The 10,187-nt window shown below is 42.7% G+C and overlaps 1 protein-coding gene across 4 annotated transcripts in view; it reads right to left on the bottom strand.

Moving 5' to 3' along the window:
- ascc3 (activating signal cointegrator 1 complex subunit 3) overlaps positions 1–10,187 on the bottom strand; it is a 150,418-nt gene that overhangs the window by 95,735 nt on the left and 44,496 nt on the right. The window lies entirely within an intron of this gene.

The following is a 10,187-nucleotide window of genomic DNA, read 5'->3' as shown; positions in this document are numbered from 1 at the left end:
AGTAGTACTGGGAGTGTTGAGGTGGTACTGAGGCCCCGCCTCCTGCCCAGTTGTGATTATCCACGATGTCAATGAATACAAATTGAATCAAACTGAATTTTATTTAACTGAAAAATCCAGTAAATGGTATCTGGACTGAAAATGGGCCAGTACTCCGTTCTGCCCTCTCCGTATCACTTATGTAGGCAATTCATAAAGGCCCCAAATAAACTGCATTACCCAGGAGGCACTAGGTGCTGCTCACCTGCTCCTCTTCTCACCTGCCTGCTTTTCTCTGTCAGCGACTATCTAAGTAATGTTACTATGATGCTGAAGTGGCTCAACATGATGACACAACACAGCTGGACTTATACCACCATTAAATATTCAGTCAGACAACACAATCTGTTTCTTATGATCTCAGAACATTGCAGAGTTCATATGAGAAAATAGCTGAAGTCACCATTGGTCAGCTGAATGACATGGCTTCCTGTGCCCATTTCAAATTAAAAGCCATCATGTCAAATTAAAAGCCCTCTAGTGTTTTACACATAGTTGAGCCATATACTGGGTTTTCACCTGGCCTTGTAACTCTAACATCGAAAGGGTTGTCCCTTTTATTGAATACATTTATGCTGTGAACATCATCAATACATCCTTGAATATTCAGATTTTAATACTTAATTATAATAGTATAATACTTAATGATTTATTCACATGCCAACATATAACTTCTGGTAGTAAAAATGTGATTTCATCTCAGTTTGAATTCATTAAATTAAATGATGCTGCTGATGATTTATGACTAAACCGTGAACTGAGTGGTAATGTCGAGATTTGGAGCCACTACCTGTGCAAGAAAAATCCAGGATCAGTGTCACGGTTGATTGGCAGAGTCAGTGACACAGCTCAGCATCGGGTGCCCAGTTGCCCTTGGCAACTAGATCTGGGCCAACGTCAAGCATTTAGTGCAGTTGCCACCGAGGGCAACTGCATATTCTGTGACAAAAACATACTGCAAAGTATTTCTACATGACAGGTGATCAGTTACGTGTGTGTGTGTGTGTGTGTGTGTGTGTGTGTGTGTGTGTGTGTGTGTGTGTGTGTGTGTGTGTGTGTGTGTGTGTGTGTGTGTGTGTGTGTGTGTGTGTGTGTCGGAGGCTGAAACCCAGTGCGTGAGATGGCTGCAGCATCAAAAAGCAAGAAGGAGGAGGAATGTGTGTGGTGTGATCAGCTGTCACTCAAGCTGTCCTCCGTCTGCCTTCACTATGGCAACAGAGTGTGGGTGATGGCCCTCAATCTCACACCGCTTCTGATAAACAGAAAAACGGCCACTGTGAAGGACAGTTGGTGCCACACACACACACACACACACACACACACACACACACACACACACACACACACACACACACACACACACACACACACACACACACACAGGAGAGTGAAAACATGCCGCTGCTGCAGGTGAATCATTTTCTCTGGTTTACGGTCCAAAAACACATTTACAGGACACACACAGAGATCAGATTATTCTCTGGTGAAAGCAGACACAGTCGTAGAATAACTTTCTTTCTTAAAAAAAACAAAAACATTTTGAATGATGACATATTCATTGAGATGTACTTTTTGCAAATAACTATTTAAAAAACAACCTTTAAAAGGCACTGCTAACTGCAGCTCACAGTGTGAAGGTCCCATCGGAAGTGACGCTGGCTCTGATGTGTACTTACAGAAAACGAAGAGAGACATGGTAATAAAATGCAAATGAACTGCTGATTATACCGCATGATCAGCCAGTGTCCCTCCAAGTGGTTAAATATTAAAAAAATTAAGTGGTAAAACTGATTGTTTGTGCAGCCATTTTAGGCTTTAAATCTTTAAATGGATTTTTTTGTATTTCTGTCATCATTTTATCTTACAAATGCTCATGCATACTGCACATGTTTAAAAGCAGCGTGGATACAAAATGTTCAGCCGCTGTTTGTGTCCGCAGCGACTCAGGTGAGCACACGCACATCCTCGTTCACTGGTAACACAAAAGACAAATATGTGAACCATTTAAGTTCATGTTCAACAACAATAAAGAGCTGATTTGCGCAATATTGCACGAGAGGGTGATGCTTTAACGTCAATATTGGCACGACAGTGACGTGGGTCCGTAAGTCACCAACTCAATAAAATGTAATCTAAATGTTTTCATATTGTGGAGCAATTCACTCTCAAAATATTAAACTTTTTGTACGATCTCCGTTTCTATGGCAACATATGGGGTATGACAAAGAACTGGAAAACAATCAGTCAGTAGACACCTACGTAATGTATGCAATGTTTACTACTCCAGGAAGTAGTCAGACCCTTAGCAACCACCTAGCAACGGAGAGGATTTCTGGCCTCCAACTGAATAAATACAGAACATAGAAACACTAAACTGATCAGCTATTTCAGTCTGTTTGGAACAAAGATATCTGATGAATAAAGATATCTGATGAACAAAGATATCTGATGAACAAAGATATCTGATGAACAAAGATATCTGATGAACAAAGATATCTGATGAACAAAGATATCTGATGAACAAAGATATCTAATGAACAAAGATATCTAATGAACAAAGATATCTGATGAACAAAGATATCTAATGAACAAAGATATCTAATGAACAAAGATATCTGATGAACAAAGATATCTAATGAACAAAGATATCTGAAGAACAAAGATATCTAATGAACAAAGATATCTGATGAACAAAGATATCTGATGAACAAAGATATCTAATGAACAAAGATATCTGAAGAACAAAGATATCTAATGAACAAAGATATCTGATGAACAAAGATATCTGATGAACAAAGATATCTAATGAACAAAGATATCTGATGAACAAAGATATCCATGGACTCGTGTGTTTTTAACATTTTAGCTCCGTGTCATGTGTTCAAACCAAACCGGTCCAGCTAGCCTCCTCTAGGACTGTAAGTGCGTGACTATCCGTGGTGTTACGGTACGGGTGCTCAGAGCGACCAAAAAGGACCAAAAGAGACCCGACTTCACCAAATGGGTCATTTAATAGAACTAGAACAAGTAGAAACTACATTATATTACATATTATATGAAATTCTATTCGTTATATATTTCCATTGAGAAGGTGGAGTGATATTTCTAGTGATGAGCAGGGTGTGATGTCATGATGATTTGTTCCAAAGGTTCAGTTGACCAATCAGATCTCTGGGTCAGAACTACTTGTTGTATAATTTGAGATTCATTCACATTTCTGAGATAAGATTAAAAAAAGGAGGCATGTTTGCTGTTTTAGTTTGTTGCTGGTCTGAAACTGAACACTGAATGACACCACAGCAGAATAACAGAAGTGCAACACGAAGGCACATTTTACAAAACAGTCTCCATCAGTGTGTAGAGCACCTCGTTGGGGAAAATGGAGGAATCTCATCTGCTGTCGAGCAGGTCGATGGTGATAGTCTGACGCTGATAAACTCTGACTGACCAACAGGAATTGAGCTCTGCAGACACAGTGGCACCCCCACCAGGTGTTCTCTACCTCCGCATCTATTTTTCTCTTTCCTCCACCGCTTTATCTGCCCTCTGCTTCCTCTGTGTTCCACCTCTCTCCCACTAATGCTGCTTCAGGATGCCTTAAGCTTAGACAGCAGTATTATTTATTCAAGGGTTCATTAGAAGTATGTCATCACTTTCCTCTTCCCCTCGTTTCGCTCCAACACTCAGAGAAAGAAATAATTAAAGAGTGCATGTCAGGCGAGGATGTGCGGGGTGCTGTTCGGAAGCTGGCCCCGCAGCCCAGTAGGGAGGAAGAGGTTATTAATGCATCAAAGAGCAACTTTATTAGAGTCTACTTAAGCTGGGAGCAGTGACGGGCGGCTGTGGTTTCAGCGAGGTGCTGCGGGAGCCCGGGGGCTTCTGAGGAACGGCCACGGATGTATACGTCTGAGAGTTTGGTTCTTTTGTGTTGCATGAAGACTGCTGATTAAGACGATAACCCGTTGCCTGTAAAAGTGCTTATACAACAGACCCAAAGCTGCAAATGCAAATAGACGTGAACGTTCCTGTTCAAATGGTTTCCCACGTGGAGAGAGGAATGTTGTCCCCTCCCGCTTTTATCATATGTTCTCCTGGGACATGCTAAACCCATGAGGACATTCGGGGTGTCAAGTTTGGAACAGGAACTCCTAATATGATATAAACTGTTTTTCTTGTTCCTCCAGTTTAATGTTGGAGCTTCATTCTGCAGAGTTTAAAACTAAAAGGCTGTTCTCACGTCGATCTGCTGAAGGAGGACATTTTAATGAGATAATTGAGCAAATCCATAAGAGACAAACATGATTGTTCAAAGTGTGTTTTCATACCTCTTCATACATTTCTAGAGGAGATCTTTAAATAAAGGAAGGTTCAACAAAATCAGGACGCTGGTATCAAAACATGCCAAAAGGTTTGGATTAATTCAAAGACTAGCTAAGGAAGAAAACGTTTGTAATGAGCTGAAACACTTTGCTGCATTCGTGCTGCGTGATGGATGGAAAGTGTTAAAAATCACCAGCTGATGTATTCGGAGCTTTGTGCATCAATCCAACAGCTGGCACTGCTGAAAATAAAATGCCTCCATATAATCCCTCATATGACTCCGTTTACACCTTCACCACTGACTCCCTGGTCCGGACTACACAGGTGAAGGTACAGAGTGGATACAGAAGTGCTCTCTCTCCCTAATGACTGCAGATCTTCCTCCACTCTCTGTAAAGACGAGCAGAAGAACGTTGATCCGGCTCTCCTGCTGTCTGCCCAACTCTCCCCTCAAGACTAAGCCCACTGAGCTCCTACTTATAAATATTCCTTTTTGAATTATGGACCACTGAGCTTCACCCAGTTTTGCGAGGCGTCTGCACACCCATTGCTCCGTCTCCACGGTGACCACAGAGACACAACAATCAGTTGAACGGCCGGCACCTCATTTTGATTTATCGACTTTGTCTGTTTGTAATGAAAAGCCAGCGTCCCCAAACTTCTTAAACATGCTAATGAATGCAAATGCATGCGTGCCCCAGTATTCACCTTGAGGTACAGCATACATGTTGTAAATAGAAAGTTGTCATCATTTAATGATCTTTGGAAATCTTCAGTAGGTTTCTATTCTCTCCTTAAAACCTCTCCGGCTTCATTGTTATGTTAATGTATGCACACACATCTTCCAATTGTAGATCCAGCTGTGCCTGCCAAAACCTGACTGGAGGCTGTGATGTCAGAGTGGTGGGGAGCTAGTTACTGTACTGCAATGGGAATTATGCAGCTGATAATATGGAGGAGCGACCCTGCGATGCTGAAACTTTGCTCATCAGGAAGTATAGCAGCCAGAGAAACTGCTGGTGTGAAAATCATGTGCTGCATTTTTTCTTTCTAAGAACATCCAGGGACTTCAGTGGATCAGCAGCACATGTCCTTCACACCGGTTTCCTCTGGCTTTTAAATGCACAGAGATGTTTCACAGCTGCTCACAGCGAACCCTCCGTGTACGTTGGAACAGGAAACCGAAGTGCCATTATTGTTTAGACATTATAGAAGTTAGCTGAGCTTCATCAAGAGTTCAGAGAAACTAGTGGAAACCATGGCACCGAGCTGGTTCCACTAACCATCCACAGTGAAATGATCCCGTGTGATAGCAGAGGAGAGACGGGGGACTGGAGAGGTGGACGGAGACACTCACTGGGGATGATGCCTTACGTGCTTGGTAGTTAGGGATTTCACCCCAAAGCCACCAGTTTAATTTAAAGTTTCAATTATATTATCATTATTACGAGGGTGACGTGCACAGAGCAGCAGGAAGATAAAACCCTGATGAGTAACTGGTACAAGTTTCATCTCTTGACCATCTTCAGTTCCTGAGTTTCACACGTTTTAGTGAGCAGCGTTCTGGGTGCGTCGGATTTCTCCGCTCAGAGGACACACGTCAGATTTGATATCAAACTCTGGAAATCATCAACGGAGACTCTTGCGATGCTTCGGGAGGTCCGAGACCACAAAGCAACGAGCCCGGAGACGTGTTCTTAGAGACGTTCAGGACGTCTCCGTCCAACTCTGGAAGAAGAGCATCAGGGGAACCAGCTGGCTTTTCTTTGAGGGTTCGGAGTGAAACCACGGAGCTCTGCTGGACCTTCTGAGGCGTCCGAGGACAAACGCTGAGTTCAAATGACCCAAACTGTGGCGCCATGGCAACAGGGTTCTCCAACACGACAACACATCGCAATGAAAACACAAGTTTCTACCCACAACAACACCATCGTAGCTCCTCACCAGTCCGACTCGCTGGATTCGTCTCCCTAATACTCCTCTCTGTTCCCCAGAAATGTTTCTCAAACTACGATGTTTCGCTCTCTGATGAAGTTTCAGGTGTGAAACATCTCAGACGCACCAGAACACTGCTCACAAAAACATGTGGAACTCAGGAACTGAAGATGATCAAGCAGCAACTTTGTACCAGTAACTCATCAGGGTTTTATCTTTCTGCTGCTCTGCACATTATTGATTTACCCTCATATTATTCAAACATTGCACTTGTCTCCTCTCTTGGTCAGCGGCCAGACTTTACTATTTTGTAATGCAAGTGATGATTCATAAATTATTTCAGTTAAATGAAATGTATTTAGAAACAAATATGGTCTGATTCATTTACTGACAGATACGCATGCATTTGTAGTTAATAATATGATGTTGCAATAGAAGTTGTATATAATTGACTATGGACTGGAAACCCCAGCAAAAAATCCAAGCCTGTTAAGCGTTATTTGGACTAAAAAAACATCTGCAAATGATTTTGACATCCTCACACAGATTTTTATAATCAATATCACAACCTATCGTTGAACTCAACGGCCGCAGGGCTCGCAGTTTTTAAAATGATCTGACATGTAAACAGCTTGACAATAACGAAAGAAATGAAAAAAAATGTGTTCCCACACTGCATTGTATTTTACATTTTCACTGTATCAATAACGAATGTGTAATTATCATTTATTGACTCTCTTTTTTTTAGAGTTCATTAGTTTTACCGATTTCATAGTTTTCTGCCTCCAGCAACATGTCAAGTTCCAGTTTCCATCCATGTCTGCCCAGACTCATATAACACATATAGTGAAGACTTTGAAGGAATTTCCAATAAATCAGATTTTGATAGAACACCAAGTTGTTACCACGACGACAGACGGCGCTTCAAATGTGGATGTTGCTGCAGAGAAGCTCCAGGTTGTAAAAGGTGGATGTTTCACACATATGCTGAAGATCTCTACAATCAGCAGAGTTTAGATGAGAGTCACACATTCAGGTTCTGACCACATGTTGATTCTAAGGGTCCAAAAAGGAGAATGAATTCAAAGTGAAGTTGATCTTTGCAAACATCATACCATCATCATTTTATCACTTTTGACATTTGAGTGAAACTTCGTCAAAACTGAGGTTTAAATTCTTGAGTTCAGGCCTCAAACATGTTTTATGAGGTCACGGTGACCTTTGACCACCAGAAAGCTGTCAGTTCATCCCTGAGTTGAAGTGAATGTTTTAAAGAAATTTCCTCACGGTATTCCTAAAATATTGCGTTCAAAAAACACTGCGCGCTGACGACAGACGTGTGTCACCCAAAAACGTAACGTGTAAGGATGCGTCCAGTAGAGGTCGGTGGTCGAGGGTTCATCATGTAGTCAACATTGAATCTGTGGGCGGAGCCTGCAGCAAGCAGTGAGGGAGATGAAGCAGCTGAAGCAAGTCCAACTGATTCAGATTTTCAAAATGTCCTATTGGTCGACCTCCAGTATGTATTTGCTCACAGGTGCTCAAACTTTTGCATGCAACTGCAACTGTAAACTCTGTAAAATAACTTGTGGCAGCAGGACTCTCGAACTCAGAACAATAATCCAGAGCTGTAAAGTTAACAGAGACACACACATTATTCCCAACGCTAAACAAACAGCTGATATCACCAGGAAAGACGCCAAGTGGATTAAGTTGACAGGAGCTGAGAGGACTTCATTAAGAAGAAACTCACACATTTGTTCTCTTCTCCCGAGATACAACACTGAACTACAGAAATACAGCAGCAATCAGATCTGTGAACACACTGACACATGAACAACCAACTTTCTGCTTTATTGCAAATCGATCTGAATCACTGCAGAAGACGGTTCCAGGCTAGAAAGCAGCCTCCATTTAAACAAGCAGAGTGGATGCTCTGCAGAGCCCAGCTGGCTAATATAGGACCCTACACATCTGTGGTCAACCATTCAGCAGCAGGGTTAAATAAAGTTTCTAATGAGAGCAGCTGTTTGAGTCGGGGGCAAAACCAATCTCTAAAGCCCAGCTGGCTGCAGCAGGACTCAACGTTTTCTGCAATATGAAGATCCTCGGGCAGCGAGCGATCTCTGGCTTTATGTGAAAAGAGAAAGCCAGAGTGAAACCTCCTCTACAGAGAACCACACAGACGGAGGGAGTTAGCTGCACATGTTGTCCAGTGTTTCCACGCATGAGGCAGGTAGATCAAATTTCTCTGTAAATCTTTAATTAGAACTCCTTATTTTACTTTTGTGTAAACCAGGAGGCGGGGCTCTGTGTGGAGCTGTGTGCACACAGCTATTGTCTGTTAGAAACCGTCATCAACACGGATGTTGACACATTTACTCGGACGATACTCGTCAAAAGTACATAATCCGTACCGGGTATTCGTTTCAGCCGAGTACTCGTCTCATCTCTAGAAATAGTTCCACTGGAAGTTGTCGTTCCGCTGCCGGTCAGACAGAAAGAAGCATGAGTCACCGTGTGATGACGTCATGGTGATGTGAGGTGAACCTGAAAGACGACGTCGAGAGATGTCCAATGACACGAGATAGAAAAATGTAAAACAATACCGATTCGCTGCCAATGAAAGAGGGAGGGGCTGAAAATCTGAACCAGCCAATAGAAGAGCAGCCTCAGGTCACGTGGTCGACAAAAAGTTGAAGGACTTCATTCACTCTCATTTGGCCGGCGCCCCGAACCAGGAAGAAGATCATTTACACAGAAAATACCTGAATATAATTAGTAACAGCAAACTATTATTATATACGTAATATTTATGTGACCGCCACTGGACGAAAGGCTTTTCTGTTTGCAGCCTTCGAGCTAGCATCCATCGATAGTCTGCATGAGGCATTTAGGACACATCTGTAAAATGTAGCTATAAAAAAATAAACCTGGGTTACACTCTCCTCCCCATCTAAGCTGCATGAGTGGCGGCATGAACATTATTCACACAACTATAGTCTGAACTGGAGTCCTTCCTGCTCACGGAGGTGCCAAGCAGGTGATCCTGGGCCAATGCTGAGAGGGATGGAAACTGACAGGCTCATTAACACAGCAGAAACACAGCCTGAGGACATATGGACCAACTGGGAGGACTGGGAATATCGCTCCGATCCACCGGCCACTTAAAACACACTAATTGGACCGGCATATATTGCTCTAATGATTCAACAGCAACAGTTACACACAGTTTTGTCTATATTTATTGGCGTCTCTCGATGTGGGTTTAAAGTGAAATGGAGATGACCAGACGGTGTGAATGCACAGGAGGGACTTTTCTCTTCTTTTTTCTAGTGGCAGCTATTTTGCATTACAGTGTGTGTATTGTATGAATCACTATATGAGCTCCTAAACTAATTAAATTCCCATGTGCATCGGTAATGGGAAGCTAAGAGATATAATTGTTGTCATTTTCATGCCATCCTTTTAATTACTTTCTGGTTCCATTTCATTCCATTTGAATTGACAGCCTGATCAACTTTTAATTGCCAGTTTTTGCAAACAGCTTATCAGCCGGTTCCAAGCCTGCATGCAGAGTACTAAATGACCTGGCCAAACCCACTTAAAAACACACACACACACACACACACACACACACACACACACACACACACACACACACACACACACACACACACACACACACACACACACTGTAAGTCCCAGAGCCTATGGATCCACATGCACGTTGAGCACACACACATGCACACACAGCGATGCTCTGCAGCAGATGCGTGGTGGAGTTTGACAGAGTGAGATGCGGATGCAGCAAACAGGAGGCCCATTCATTTCCCTACAGAGCAGGGAAGAAGGGAAGGGGGCGGGGGGCACAAAGGAGGGAGATGGAGAGC

Source organism: Brachyistius frenatus, unplaced genomic scaffold (assembly GCF_029030835.1).
Source record: "Brachyistius frenatus isolate BFR_SWC_R1_liver_20210118 unplaced genomic scaffold, ASM2903083v1 Contig_336, whole genome shotgun sequence".
In the NCBI taxonomy this organism is placed as follows: domain Eukaryota; kingdom Metazoa; phylum Chordata; class Actinopteri; family Embiotocidae; genus Brachyistius; species Brachyistius frenatus.
Note: the sequence above shows the minus strand (reverse complement) of the source record. Positions and strands in the feature narration are given on the sequence as shown.